Source organism: Tursiops truncatus, chromosome X (genome assembly GCF_011762595.2).
Source record: "Tursiops truncatus isolate mTurTru1 chromosome X, mTurTru1.mat.Y, whole genome shotgun sequence".
Taxonomy (NCBI): Eukaryota; Metazoa; Chordata; class Mammalia; order Artiodactyla; family Delphinidae; genus Tursiops; species Tursiops truncatus.
The window spans coordinates 26,410,326-26,427,286 of NC_047055.1; the positions used below are offsets into that span (position 1 = coordinate 26,410,326).

At 33.8% G+C, this 16,961-nt stretch overlaps 1 long non-coding RNA gene across 1 annotated transcript in view; it reads right to left on the reverse strand.

The window, feature by feature from the left end:
- LOC109552471 (uncharacterized) overlaps nt 1-15,470 on the reverse strand; it is a 116,733-nt gene extending 101,263 nt beyond the window's left edge. Inside the window, exon 1 of the long non-coding RNA XR_002179282.2 lies at nt 15,374-15,470. This is a non-coding gene — a long non-coding RNA (uncharacterized lncRNA). The remainder of the gene's footprint in view (nt 1-15,373) is intronic.
- Nucleotides 15,471-16,961: the final 1,491 nt, after the last annotated feature.

Genomic DNA, 16,961 nt, shown 5'->3' on the forward strand with positions numbered 1-16,961 from the left:
CTGGAGGAGGGGGAATGTGGAATTATTGCTTAATGGGTACAAAAAGTTTCTCTTTGAGTCGGTGTAAAAGTTTTGGAAACTTTTTCAGATAGTGGTGATGGTTATAACAACACTGTAAATGTAATTAATGTTAGTGAATTGCACACTTAAAGTGATTACAATGGTAAATTCCATGTCATTCATACATATTATATAATTTAACAAACTTAAAATGCATATATTTTAATAATATATATATAATTTTAAATTCACAAATGATAAAAACTATTTATATGAACTTACAACTTAATTTATATTAAAAATAAAGTTAAAACCTAGCTTTAGTGCCAATATATAGAGCTTAGAAGTTGTGATCTCATCCTTACAAAAATAAGCTGAAAATCTTAAAATCTTGGACTTTCAACTGAAATGGCAGAAAAAACCTCTATCCAGGTATCTGGAGAGTCAGGCAAACCCAGAAAGTCACAAACAAGATATGCTTGCTTGATACAGAAGCTGCTGGGGCCAAAGTGGTAGGAACACTTAAATGGTAATTTTTACAAACTGTTGGAAATTGAGAGTTGATTGGTGTGTGAGTGAGAAACTCCCAGGGGCCACAGTTCAAGGAGGAGCCCCACAGTTTCATGGTTTTATTTCCAGTAGTCCTACTAGGTTCTCATGGTGAAATTCCAGAAAGATCCCCTCATGATTCTGGCATGGAGAGGGGAAGATTAATCATTATGAAATACATCCAGAGCCTTCTCTGTAACAAATGCCTATTCTGAGGGAAAAAGACTTTACCAGAACCTTTTTCCAGTTGGGGAAAGCACATTCCTCCTGCCCTAGCCCTCTGTAACTTTCCTGTGTTATCTAAAAGAGAGAAAGCAATACCAGTGAAGAAACACTTGTGAAAGTTTGAAACTCTGAGTCCAGAGACACGAGCCTACAAATTACTGAGGTTTACAAAACACTTCCCTTCTCTCACAATTTACCACCACACCAACAGGGCTCCAGTGTAATAATAGGGGATTGCAGATGAAAGATTGCAAACAGACCCTCTGTGAGTAAGAGTACTTGGGGAATTCCAAAATAAACAAGGGAGACCAAAAAAAGAACACTAGAGGAATTTGAAGCCTTAGGCACATAGAGCTTCAAAAAACATTAAACATAAAATATTAAAAAGTCCAATAATTAGCCAGATTAACATAAATTTTCATACTAAAGCCTATTCCTATTACTCGATACAACACGTTCAGTTTTCAACAAGAAAACTGAAAGGCATTCCAAAGAGTAAGAAAAAATATAGTCTGAAAAGATAAAGTAAGCATCAAACTAGGCTCAGATATGACACAGATGATTAAACTATCAGATAGGGAACTTAATGATGATACATATGTTAAAGACACTAAAGGAAAAAGTAGACAGCATGCAGAAACAGGTAAGTAATGTAAGCAGAAGACGGAAACTCTAGGAAAGAAACACAATAAAATGCTAGAAATCAAATGCTGTATCAGAAATGAAGAATTCCTTTGATGAGCTAATCTGTAAACTGGACATAGTTGAGGATGGAATCAGTGAGCTTGAATATAGGTCAATAGACACTTCCCAAGCTAAAATAAGAAGAGTAAAAAGAATTTTAAAAAGAACAGAACATTCAAGATCAGTGGGATAAGTTTTTAAATGTGTAACATATGTGTACTTGGAATAAAATAAGGAAAAGAAAAAATAGAGAAAGGAAATACTTGAAGTAATAATAACTGATAATTTTCTAAAATTGATGAGAAACACCAAACCACAGATCGAGAAGTTCAGAAAAAAACAAGGATAATAAAGACCAAAATACTGTATATTATATTCAAACTGCACAAAACCAAAGACAAAATCATGCAAGAAGTCACAGCAGGGGATGGGGACTATAACTATAAAGGAACAAGGATAGGAATTACAACTGACCTCTCTTCAGACACCACTCAAGAAAGGAGTAAGTGGCATGAAATACTTAAAGTGTTGAAAGAAAAAAAAAACATACCAACCTAGAATTCCATGTCCAGTGAAATTATCCTTTAAATGTTAAGGAGAAATAAAGACTGTCTCAGACAAGCAAAAACTGAGTGACCTGTGAGTAATACACTTCTCTAATTCAATTTCTCTATGGACTATTGTTGAACTGCAGCTCATCATCTGGCACTCTGTGATCCACTTAACAAACATTAATAAAGTCATAACGTGGTGAATTTTTTAAGGTGATGAATCTATTCTGTATGATATTGTAATAAGAGGAGGCTAGAATCATTTACATGTAATAGATTAGAGTAGGAGACACTGGTATGAATTTAGGCTTAGCTTAATATATAAACAGATAGTTACATACAGAAATATTATAGATTTATAATAGTGTAATCAGTACACAGGTGTATACTAGTACACAGTGTGTAATTAGTACACAGGTAACTAAATGCACTTATATTTCCTCTCTCTATCAGCTGAGAGGACCTAGATATCACAATAGTAATGAGCACAACTAGCACCCAAATTTTAATTTCTTATACTATTCTCCAACAGTGGAACCAGGACTCCTTAGAGAAATGGCTGACTCTAGGACTAGGACAGGAGATACTCATGATAAATCTGGAATATCTTGTGTGCTAGAAAGTTAGAAAGTGCTAAACAAAAACAAACAAACAAACAAATAAAAAGCCTACAATGATGTGAATATGTTAAAGGGAATCAGGAATCAACTGAAAGAGCTCAGCTGGAACAATTTGAGCAACAAAATATAACAAGTAGTATAGAATTATAACCCAAATATAAAATAAATATACACGAGTCCATACTTATATAAACCAAGGATTGAACAAATAAACTGGAGAGAAGAGATAAATCTCCCATGTGGAAGAATTTCAAATAATTTTTATAGTTATGCTCCCATCCTCTTTAAGTGTGGGCTACACATAGTGACTTACTTCTAAAGAGTACAGTGTAGAAAAGGGGAAAAATAATTTTACAGTGGAGAAAACTGACAAATACTACCTCAGCCTGGAGATCAAGGTGAACATCAACAGTAATTAGTCATACTGATTGTATAATTCCCTGGATATTATGTGGTAAAATGGTACCTTATCCCTGTGGTCCTAACAGAAACAAATGACCCTAGTCTAACCAGGAGAAAAAAAATTAAAAGATACAAATTAGGGGATATTCTTGATTCTCCTCACTTAGTAAATTATTTTTTATTCTCTTTGGATGCTAGTGGAATTATTTACATTTGTAGTCCAACAAATTCATCAGGTTTTGACATATAGGGATCATTCTTGTTTAATTTTTCCTCATATATGGTAAGACATCTCAGTCTACAGATTCAAGACTTCCTTTATTTCAGTTGTTTTTTCTTGGTGGTGAAGTTATTTATGGTAACTAATTTATAGTACTGTCTCAATTTTTATGAAAATATTAATATATACTGTTCACAAACATATTTCCTTTACAATAACTAAATAAATTAATATTCTCATGGAGCTCATATAACAATTTTTTGTAGACCAAATTGATAAACAAGTAACTTTATTACATATCAGAATGCAAGTATTACAAGAAAATTACAAAGCTCTATCAAAGTTTAAAACAGAGGATTATTGGTGAAAAGTTGCTTAGCCAAACTAAAAAATATATATAATATTCAAATGAATCCTGTGGTAAATTTTGTAAAGAAAAGAGAAAAAAATCCTTTGTGTGATGGGAACCATTATCTCATAGGTTGTTAGAATATTTATGATTTTGAATGTTAGGCCTTTTCCAATATGCAGATAGGAGCAATACCCACTCCTCTTTAAAAGGCCCAGCTATAGCCTTAATCCTCTGCTATAATCACCCTACATTACCCACAATGTGAAGTACTACCTGGTTCCTGTTCTGGTCTCATGGAGCTTAACTTTGTGGGCATATAATGACTGGCATATAATTCCTGGTCCCTGAGTCACCTGAACTGAAACTGCCCCTACCAGTATCTTTATGCCTGGCTTAAACCATAGTTCCTAACTCAACTCTATACCTTCTGCCCAGGTTACAGTTGTGAATCCTGATAACAATCATGAATTATTGTAACTAATTTCTACTTGGTTGCAACCTCAGTATACTGTGACTACTGCCACCCTCACTGAACCCCAATTCTCTCTTCTGTCCCCCTCTGTCTTTCACACACACACACACACACACACACACACACACACACACACACCCTCTCTACACATAATTCACATCTAAATCTGTTGACCATAGCCAGTTTCAGTTTCTGAAAGCCAAACCAAGACCATCTACTCAGAATCCCAGTCTTGATTGTGTTTTCTAGATACCTTGGCATCTATTCCACCATCAAAACTAAACATAATTATTTCCCACTCTCTTGAAAGCGACCTGTCAGCCCTATGCTCTACCTTGGTTGGGAGAGCAGTCTCCAGATGATTTTAACATTGTTTCTCTCTTACTAAGTATATGTACTCTAAAAATTATTTTAAAGTTATTATGAACCTTAAAGCAGTGAGCCTTATCTCTAATCCATTATTTACAATACAATAGCCTTTATGCAATTTTTATTTGAAGCAGAGATCTTGGATGATCTGTATGTGTGCTTTGGAAGGCAGAAATAAATGTCCATTCCTTATTCTGTACTTCTACAAAATTCTCTGTCTTTGCCATCTGTGTTTTGGAAATATGCAGTTTTCTCTGCTTGTGTTTTATTTCTGATAAATAAGATAATTGGTAAATAACCCTAGAGAGCTATCCCTGTCAGCTCTTTGTTCTTTAACGAGATGAAGTTGGGGGCTAGTTCTCATATACAATTAAATTTAAAAGAATGCCATGACATCAACTTGTCTTATCTTTCTCCTCTGGTCTCTATACATGTCTGTACAGGTGAGCCACCTTTGCTATTAAAATTTTGGATCCAAGATTCAACCTTTTCAACTGGAGATTCGGAAGTTCAGAGCAAATTAAGATGTAGTTTTGTTTAGTAAATAAAGTATAATGAAAAATAGCTATGTTTGCATTTCTTACTTGGGATAATTGGGATTAAATGGTTTTCTCAACTGTTAACAGATATTAAAATCACACACACACACATATATATATATATACACATACACACACATATATACATATATAATTTATTTATTTAACTGTTGTTACATATTATTACTAGAACACTGTGCCTATAATAATCCCCCAGAAAAAAAAATTATATTGCACCTCACACCAGGTTAGATTAATTTATATAAAGTTCAACACATATTTTGTGTACTTGTAAATTCTGAGCAAGTTTGAAGTTAATATAAATTTGAGTCATAAATATATTTTTTCAGTTCTTCCAACAACCTTAATAATTGGTATCAAGTCATTCCACATGACAGTAAGCAGCAAGGTCTGTATGAAAGGAATGTGTTCCTAGATGTAGTAAAATTTATTGCTGTTTGGTGATGGGGAGACAATGGACGAATTATGAAGTGAGGTATAAAATAGGTGAGATTAGGTAGTTCAAGAAAAAAACTAACAATGCTTTAAAATCCATGCAAACATGATCTGGTCTCTCTGAATTTTCACAGTGGACTTCTCTTCAACTTAGACGTTTGCTTCTGAGGCTTAGAGTACAGACTACTCTCCAAGTAAGATCTTTCTTATATTGATCCTCCAAATCTATACCTCCCTCTGAAATCTCCCTCCTCTATATAGGTAGTTCAATTTCTTATTCATCTTCCCTGACCACAATAGGACTGTAGATGTAGCAGCAATAAAAGTAAGCAGGGTGAATATTATATCCCCATTTCACTGAGTTTATTATTTATTATTAATTATTATTCTAAATTAAAGAGCTATTTAAAGAATATTATATGAGGCCTCTTCTCATTCTACAATAAGTAATCTATTTCAGAGAGTGAACTATATCTTCAAATAAAGAATTTTCTAGAAACTTCTTACTATATTAATTGACTTTGAACATTATATTATCTGTCACTTTGGATATATTATCAAAATAGCTGTTGGTCACGCATTCTACATAGTCAGTGCTCTGATAACCATTCATTCAAAAATATGGAAATATTTATGAGAAAATAGTAATGAATAAAGCAGATATGGTCCTGGCCTTCATGGAGCTTGTAGTCTGGCAGGGAAAAAGCAGAAACTGTAGTTGCATTAGCATAAACCAAATGATAAGGATCATTAAAGGGAACATTTGTCATGAACTGCCTGTACCCCAGGAATGCCAATCCTCCCACAGTTCCTTGACGGAAATAGATTGCCTTTATCTTTCCCCAGTATGACTGCAGGTGGCATTTAACCTTCTCACTAACCATCTGCTGAACAAGATTTCAATCAATTTCATGTTGACAAAGACCCAACACTTACCTGATTGGGCTAATTGTTTCTTGATATCTCAGGCAGGCTCTCAGGCTGCCATACCTTAGCAGGTATTTCTAGTCACCAGCTTCTAGTCCTTACTGATATAGATTTATTACTCTAATCTAAGCCCTAGGTCTAACACTGAAGGTACACTGGTCTGAAGGATCACAGAGAGATCACAGATCAGGCAAATATTCAACAAAATTTTTAAAAGGGGTGAGGATGGAGACTTCTGTTTCCAGTAGTATGGTAGATTAGATCATTTGGAAGACAATTCTACTATAAAATGATTTTATCTTAGAAAGAAGATACTTAGTAAAATATCACAGGATTTACAAGATGTAGGTAGATCTCCAAAAACCTTACAATTTACCCTGCTTTGAAAAAGGTAAAAATCACAAGAATAAATCTGAGCTGGGGGTGATCAGTTAGCAAGAAGGGGGGAACTGGATTACCATGATGGAAAATGCCAACGGAAGCACTGCTATTGTGACACTAAAACCTTGATGTATCAAAAGGTGGAGAAGATGAAATTTAAGACATCTAGATTAATTTAGGAATCTCAAGGAAGAATAAAGTACTTATTTCTACCTCACACCTGGCTGAAGTAGACACAGATTCTGTTTAGAGGAAAATGTCCAAAATTTAGAAACTGAAGGACTCCCAACAGATTGAAACCAAGTAGAAAAAATTTCAAAGTCAAAGATCAACAAGACCATGAGGAGGTAAACCACCATAACAGAGAATAAGCAGAAACTATAAACAACAGATTTAGATACAGAATATGTAAGAAACATTTAAAGAAGTAAAGATTGGGGTCACAAAGATGAGCAAGCAATAAGAAATTATCAGGAATGGCCAGACGTATCTGACAAAGAAACAAATGGGACTCATAGAAATTTGGTTGAAATTACATAAATATACAATTAAATATGTTTTATATATATTTATTTAAACAAAAATATATTTAGATACTTACAAATATATTTTAAGATACTATATATATATACATATATCAGAAATATAATCATGCATATAATTTCAACAGCCCATTGTAATTATGTACAGACAGAATTTGTTGTATGAGTATAGAACTTATTATATAATACAATCAGTTTTTTTTAAGAGTATATTGCTTAATTTCTGAATATTTGGGGATTTTTCAAATTTGTTTCTGTTATTGATTTCTTATTTAATTCTGTTATGGTAAGAGAACTTAATTTGTGTGATTTTAATTTTTCACAGAGAAGGCAAGCTGGTTAAAAAAAATTCTACCAGCTTTTGTTTCACTGGAAAAGTTTCATTTCACCTTCATTTTTTAAAAGTATACAATTCTTGGCTGACTTTTTTCCTTCCATATTTTAACAATTTCAATCCGTTGTCTTTTTGTTTTCTAAGAGTCTCATGAGAAGTAGGTTAAAATTGTTTTTTTGTTTCTCTATATTGAATTTCCTTTCCCTACCTGCCTTCCCCCAAATTTATTTTTACCTTTGTTATTGAGTGGTTTGATTATAAATTCTGTGTTTGTGGTAGCACATGCATTGCTTCTATCTTTTTGCTAAAATTCCACATCTCGTCATGCATGCTGTCCACATTTACCACTCGATCCTTTTACATATAACAGTAGTTGTTTTATTTTTTCAGCTTTATTGAGGTATAATTGACATATAAAACTGTATATATTTAAGATGCACAATATTTTTTGATATACACATACATTGTGAAATGATTACTACAATCAAGCTAAGTGACTTATCTATCACATGGTAGTTATTTTCAAATTCTTGCCTGATAGAACAAATTCTGGCTCATCTGAGTCTGTTTCTATATATTGCTTTATCTCATAAAAATGAATGTTTCTTCCTGAATTTGCTATGTGTCTTTTAATTGAGTACCAGAATTACTATCTAGAAAAGCAACAAAGACTGAGTCAAGTGGTATTTGTTGCCACAAATGGTTACACTTCTTTTGCCTGGCCACTAGTTGAGGGAGTTGAGTAAATGTAGCTAGTAATTGAGTTGGTTTGTTGTATTGCTACATTCAGTACAATGCAGTCTTCCATTTTATTCTCCATGGTAAGCAGTGGTTACTCTGTACTTAGTGTGAGGCTTGGTTACTGAGGAGTAATATTTAGCATTCCTGCTCAGCTTTCAGCAATGCCTTCCCACTTGTGTCACAAAAGAGGTCTTCCTATGCACTCTTGCCACACCCAGAGTGTTCTTGTTTGTTATTTGGTGCTAGGCTTGTAGAGCTGGCAAAAGAGATTCTCAGTTTTTCTTGTCAAAACTCATGTTTTAGGCAGGACCTGCGCACTTTGCCTTTGCGGATAAGGTCTAATCATGCCTATTTTCTCACCTTGTGTGAGCAAACTCTGCCCTGCAGCTGGGTAAGGTCTTTTATGAGAGACATTTTTATGTCCCTCCCCCACTGGCAGATGACTTTTGCTTTTACCCCCTCCTCCAGAAGCAGAGAATCTTTGTCTGCACTGTGCAGGCTAGAGAGAAGTTTCCCTACCCTTTCTCAAAGGGTAGATGGGACTTTCCTGTGCCCTTCCCCTAAAATGTGGGGTTATACCTGAACCCTGTGTCAGAAGAGTCGTGGTTCTACCCCTCATTCAGAAGAATTGAATCTTTGCCTGAGTATTGGGGGAAAGACAGTTTGTTTTTTCCTTCCCCAGTGGTTTAAGGCAATTTTTTCACACAAGAGAAGGATTCAAGAAAGACTATAGGGTTTTTACTGGCCTGGCATTGGAGACTGTACCCCTGCACCAACAATTACTCTCACTCTTGTCTTCTGCCCAGCCCCCAACCTTTCTTGTGAGTAACCAGTGGAGGTCCATGTAGAAGACTGTTAAGTCAATCTCATTTCCCTTGTGTAGGGGGCTCCAGGTTATTCCAAACTGATATGTTAGTCCACACTCAACCATTTAGAATTTGTTACAATTACAGCTAATTTACTTTTAAGCATGTCTATGCCAGCTTCCTCTTCCTCCCATGAAATAGTTTATGCTTCTTGTCACAAGACTCTTGAGAGAGTCTTATCATTTTGGGGAAATAAGATTTTTGCATTTGCCTTGTGAGTTCAGTTCTCCAGTGGTGTCAAGAAGAGTTATGATTTTATAGATTATTTGGCATTTTTTCATTATGAAAATGGGGACAAAATTCTCTTACAGAAATGATAACACTACATTGTATGGTTTAAAAATATGTAAATGAAATATATATGACAACAATTGCACAGATAACAAGGGATGAAATGTAATTATACTATTGCAAGGTTTTTATATTTTACCATGAAGTGAAACAATATTAACTTTAAGTATACTATAAGTAAAGAATGTATATTTTAATTTTTTAAGCAGCAGCTTTAAAATTAAGGCAAAGATGTGTGCCTAAATGATCACAAGAATTAAAATGGAATACTAAAAAATATTTTTAAAATCCAAAGTAAAGACTGTAAAGAAAGACAAGAACAACATTGACATACAGGACAAATAAAAAAGTAGCAAAATAGTAAACTTAATCCAACCATACAGGTAATTAGATTAAATGCCAGTAGTTTAAACATTCTATTTAAAAGGCAGATATTGCCAGTCTGGATAAAAAAGACTAAATATATGCTGTCTACAAGAAATTCACGTTAAATATAAGAAAAAAAAGCTAATGAATGTGAGAATCAAAGATAAGAAAGGTTGAAGGGTTATACTAACAGCAGATAAAGAATACCTCAAGACAAGAGCACTTCCTCAGAGATATTTCATAATAAAAAAAACCCCGTCACTTCATGAAGAAACAAATATAACCATAGTTTAAATGTGCCTAATAATGCATAAAAAACTGACAAAAATCAGAAGAAACAGGTAAAATCCATCATCATACCTCAAAATTATAGCACTCCTCTCTCAGTTATTGATAGTAAAACTACATATTCACCTAGCTTTCATATATTAAACACTAACCCCAAAACTACACAAAACAAATTCTTTTCAAGTGCACATGTAATGTTTAACATCATAGACCATACACTGGGCTGTAAAACAAGTCTCAATCAATTTCAAATTTTATAATTTTTCAGGCTATGTTCTCTGACTCAAGGAAAATAAGTTAGGAACCAGCATCAATAAAAGATATCTAGAAATTTCACAATTATTTGGAAATTAAACAACATACTTCTAAATAACCCATGAGTAAAGCTAAAACAGTGTTTAGGTGGAAAGCTATGCTTTAAATGCTTAGATTAGAAAAGAACAATTACCTCAAGTAAATGATCTAAGTTTCTACCTTACACAACTACAAAAAGAACAAATTGAGCCCAAAGTACAAGAAAGAACATAAAAAAGATAAGAGCAGAAATCAATGACTTAGAAAATGGACAAAGAAGAAAATCAATTAAAGCACAGTTGGTCCTTTTAAAAGATCCATAAAATTGATGCAATCTTAGATAGATAAGAACAATGAATGAAGCACCAAATTTCCAGTATCAGGGAAAAAAATAGGGACTATTACTGCAAATCATTTAAGCTTTAAAATTATGAATGGTATTATTAACAATTGTATGCGAATAAATTCAAATATTTAGATAAATTGGACAAAATCCTTTAAAGACACAAATTATCAAATGGACCCAAGTAGAAATAGAAAACTGAATAACCCTTTACTTATTAAAAGCATTAAATCATCAGTTAAGTATCTACCAACAAAGAAAACAAGACCTTGATGTTTTCACATGAATTGTATCCAACATGTATATAAGAAATAATTCCAATCCTACAGAACTATTTTAGAAAATAGGGGAGGAAATACTTCCCGAATCATTTTATGAGGATTACATACTCTATTTTTTTTTTTACTACATCGCTGGTTTATTATAAATGGATATAACTCAGGAATAACCAAATGGATGAGAAGCAGAGGGCAAGGTATGGAGAAGGGGGGGCGGCAGAATTTCCGAGCCCTCTTCGAATGCCCCACTCTTCTAGCACCTCTACATGTTCACGAATCCAGAAGCCCTCCAAATCCCATCTTTTTGTTTTTTTTATAGAGGCTTCATTATACAAGCAAGATTGATTAACTCATTGACCATTGGTGACTGATTCAATCTCTAACCCTTCTCTCCTCTCTGTGGGTGGGACTGATAGTTCACACCATCTAATCAACGTTGGTTCCTGTGACAACCAGACCCCCTCCTTAGGTGCTTTCCAAAAGAGACAACATAATCTTGATCTTAAAATCAGAAAAATACATTACAAGAACAGAAAACAAATGATCAATATCTTCATGAACAATGACAAAAATACTTAACAAAGCATTAATAAATTGAAACTAGTAATATGCCAAAAGGATTATACAACATTACTAGGTAGAGTTTACTCAAAGAATTCGAGGTTGGTTTCACATTTGAAAATCTATCCATGTCATTCACCACACTAACAGAATGAATGATAAAACCATATGATCATCTCAATATATGCAGGAAAATTATTTGACAAAATTTGACAGTTATCCATGATAAAAACTCTCAGCAAACTAGGAATATAATGGAAATTATTTAATCTGAAAAAAGTATCAATGAAAAACCTAGAGCTAACATAATGATAATAAAATTTTGAATGCTTCCCCTTTAAGATCCAGAAAAGGACTATGATCCTCCTGCTCTAACCATTTCTACTGAACACTACACAGGATATCCAAGTCATTGCAATAAGACAATAGAAACAAAAGGCCTAAATATTGAAAAGGATGAAAAAAAACTGTTCTTTTAGTGCAACAAAATATGACTCTCTATGTAATAGTTCCTAAACAAATTAAAAGCTACTGTTATAAGTTAATTTAACAAGATTCAAAAATATAAGATCAATACAAAACATAAATTCTATTTCTGCATACTATCAGCAAACAAAATGAAATTAAAATTCTATTTTGAATAACGTAAAATATTTAAGAGTAAAAATCAAAATATACCCAACACATCTACTCTGAAACCTGACTCTAAATTATATGTAGAAATGCAAAAGAGTTACAATGGCCAAAACAATATTGAAAGATAAGTACACATTATGAGGACAAACTGCTTGAATTTAAGTTTATGTTCCAACAACACTAATTAAGACAGTGTGGCTGTGGCACAAAGATAAATAGGTCAGTGGATCAAAATTGAGTCTGATTGAGAATAGAGCAGAATAGAACAGACTGTTTCAAAATAATATCCATCATAATCCCATCAGGATTATATTTTTTATATGAGATGAAACTTTACTAAAGAGATATGTAAAAATATCTCCCTAAAAAGATTTGTACAAGAATATTCATAGAGATTTTATCCAAAATAGCTAAAAATGAGACAAAATCCAAATATACTTCAACAGGAGAATGGAAAAACAAATTGTAACATTCATATAGTGGAATACTACTTGGCACTACATAGGAAAAATGTTGATACATAAATGGGGAAGAATCTCACTGCTAACATGCTGAGCAAAAATAGACACAAAGAGTTCATAGTATAGCATTCATTTTATTTAAAACTATAGATTAAGTAAAATTAATCCAAGGTAAAAAAAAAATAAGAACAAGATTTCCTCTGGAGTAGATTAACTGGGAAGGGATATGAAGAAACTTTCTGGAGCATATATCAAGCTCATCAAAATGAACTTTAAGAATGTGAACATTTCACTGTATGGTAATTTTATCTATTAAATGGGTACAAAAAATACTGAATTGCAATCTACAGATTCAAAGGAATCCGTACCAAAATACCAAGGGCATTTTTCACAGAACTAGAAAAAATAATGTCAAAATTTGTATGGAATCACCAAAGACCCTGAATAGCCAAAACAATCTTGAGAAAGAAGAACAGAGCTGGAAGAATCACCCTCCCTGACTTCAGACTACAGTACAAAGCCACAGTCATCAAAACAGTATGGTACTGGCACAAAAACACACACATAGATCAATGGAAGAGGATAGAGCGTCCAGAAATAAACCCACGCGCTTATGGTGAATTAATATACGACAAAAGAGGCAAGAATATACAATGGAGAAAAGGCAGCCTCTTCAATAACTGGTACTGGGAAAACTGGACAGCTACTTGTAAAAGAATGAAATTAAAACATTCTCTAACACCATTTACAAAAATTAACTCAAAATGGATTAAAGACCTAAATGTAAGACCAGATACCATAAAACTCCTAGAAGAAAACATAGGCAGAACACACTTTGACATAAATCATAGCAATATTTTTTAGATCTGTTCCATAAAGCAAAGGAAATACAAGCAAAAATAAACAAATGGGACCTAATTAAACTTCAAAGTTTTGCACAGCAAAAGAAACCATCAATAAAAAGACAACCTAATGGGGCTTCCCTGGTGGCGCAGTGGTTGAGAGTACACCTGCCAATGCAGGGGACACGGGTTCATGCCCCAGTCCGGGAAGATCCCACATGCCGCGGAGCAGCTGGGCCCGTGAGCCATGGCCACTGGACCTGCGCGTCCTGAGCCTGTGCTCTGCAATGGGAGAGGCCACAACAGTGAGAGGCCTGCATACCGCAAAAAAAAAAAAAAAAAAAAAAGACAACCTAATGAAAGGGAGAAAATATTTGCAAATGATATGACCAATAAGGGGTTAATATCCAATATATATAAATAGCTCATACAAGTCAATATCAAAAACCCCACAAACACCCCAATTAAAAAATGAGCAGAAGAACTGAACACACGTTTTTCCAAAGAGGAAATGCAGATGGCCAACAGGCAAATGAAAAGATGCTCAAAATTGCTAATCATCAGGGAAATGCAAAACAAAAGCACAATGAGATATCACCTCACACATGTCAGAATGGCTATCATCAAAAAGAACACAAATAACAAACGTTGGCCAGGATGTGAAGAAAAGGGAATCTTTGTACACTGTTGGTGGGAACGTAAATTGGTGCAGTCACTGTGGAAAACAGTATGAAGGCTTCTCAAAAAAACTAAAAATAGAACTACCATATGGCCCAGCAACTCCACTCCTGGATATATAGCTGAGAAAAACAAAAACACTAATTCAAAAACATACATGCACCCCGACGTTCATAAAAGCATTATTTATAATTGCCAAGATGTGAAACCAACCTAAGTGTCCATCAACAGATGAATGGATAAAAATGTGGTGTGTGTGTGTGTGTGTGCGCACGTATATACACACGATAGAATAATACTCAGCCATAAAAAAGAATGAAATTTTGTCATTTGCAGCAACATGGATGGACTTGGAGGGTATTATGCTAAGTGAAATAAGTCAGACAGAGAAAGACAAATAACTGTATCATATCACTTATATGTGGAATCTAAAAAATACAACAAACTAGTGAATATAACAAAAAAGGAAACCCACAGATGTAGAGAACAAACTTGTAGTTACTAGTGGGGAAAGGAAAGGGGGAGGGGCAATATAGAGGTAGGGGATTAAGAGGTACAAACTATTAGGCATAAAATAAGCTACAAGGATATATTGTACCACATGGGGAACAGAGCAAATATTTTATAATAACTATAACTATAAATAACTATAATAACTATAAATAACTATAATAACTATAAATGGAGTAGACCCTTTGAATCAGTATATTGTACACCTGTAACTTATATAAGATTGTATAGCAACTATAATTCAATTAAAAATTTAATTTAAAAAAAGAAATATTGAATTCTAAGTTAATAGATTTTCTTTCTGAAGTGTTATGGATTCACAAATCTGAAACTACCTCTGTGTATACTTGCTTAAGTAAATGCATAAATAATGAGAGCCATTTTTACCACTGTTGGAAAAGAGAGGTAAACATACGAATCAGAAAAGACTAGCATATACCTTTCAGTATAGAAATTTCAGGTATCAATGTAATCTCAAATTTTAATCTGCTGCATTGAAAATTAAGAGATAGTGGAACAGCTTCTACAGATGGTAATGCAAGAATCACATACTCAGATATTCATTTACAGCATAAAAATAGTAGAAAGATTTTACCTGCATCATTCCATCCCCCTTGCCAGTACAACTCAGTGTCAAGAGGAATCCCCTCCACCATGGCTTCCCCTGCACAAGAAAAAAAGAGAAGAAAAGAGAGAAGACTCAAAATATCAGAAACAAATAAGAGACATTCTAATGAATGTTTCAGAAATAAAGATTATCTTAAGGGACTATTATAAACAATTATATATCAACTAATTGGATAACCTGGGAAAAAATAAACTTCTAGAAACATACAACCTACTAAAGCAGAATCAAGAAGAAATAGGAAGCCTAAACAGACCAATAACAAATAAGGAGATTGAATCAGTAGTCAAAAACCTCCCAACAAAGAAAAGCCCAGGACCAGAGGACTTCATGGGTAAATTCTATCAAACATTCTTAAACTCTTCCAAAAAACAAAAGGGGGGACATATAGAAACATTTAAGAAGGCCAGCATCACAGTGATAGCAAAGCTATACAAAGACACTAAAGAAAAGAAAAGCACAGGCTCATATCCTGGATAAACATAAATGCAAATATCCTCAATAAAACATTATCAAACCAAATTCAACTGTACATTAAAAGGATTATACACTATGGCCAAGTGGGATCTATCCCTGGGATGCAAGTATGGCTCAACATACATGAATCAAGAGGGTAGTAATAAATTAGAGCAGTGTGTCAGAGGTCCCCAAGACCACTCACAGTTTGATGACTTGCTAGGAGGACTAAGAGGTCTTAGTATATAATGTCACCCATCACTATGTTTTTTTTACAGTGAAAGAATATAAAGCAAAATTAGCAAAGGGAAAAGTCAAAGGGGACAAAGTCCAGAGAAAACCAGGCACAAGCCCTCTCCCTTTGGGGTCACACAAAACATGCTTAAATCTCCTAGCAATGAGTTGTGAAAATACAAATGAAATTTTGTCTATAAATAAGCTCATTAGAGACCTAGTTCCCAGAATTTTATTGAGGGCTGATCATATTAGGCACTGTCTGCCTATCATGTGTCAAAACTGCATACTCGCAGAAGGAAGGCAGGATAAGCCACATTATTCATATAAATAGTGTAGGCACAGTGAGCCACTCCTACCAGTTAGAATGATGGGAACCTTCCCTAAATCCAAGTTCTCAGATGTTAGTGAAGACCAACCTTGTAAGCAGGACTTACAAAGGATAGCAGTCAAGCCTAGTCTATCAGTGCTTTCTATGTGAGCAGGGAGTTTAACATTTAATTTATGCATTTTTGTATTATTCCACTTGTTACAATGAGTTCAGTTGGCCTTTGAATTTAAAATATTCATTAGTAAATAGAAAATATAGTTCAATTTGAAAACATAATACATATATTCACCCTACCACCTTCTCAAAATTTTATTAAAAGAGAAGAATAATAACACTATGAAAGAAAGTACATCTCCAGCAGACAAAAAAAGAAACTTTTAAAATTATAAAAAAGACAGAACAGATTAATAATGAAAACAAAAAGAGCTGAAGAACTTTCAGTCTCACTGAGAGAAAGAGGGGGCCCCACAAATATTACTCTGAGCAGAAACTGTGTATAACTATAAGAACAATAACAACAGGAATTGAAAGGAACAT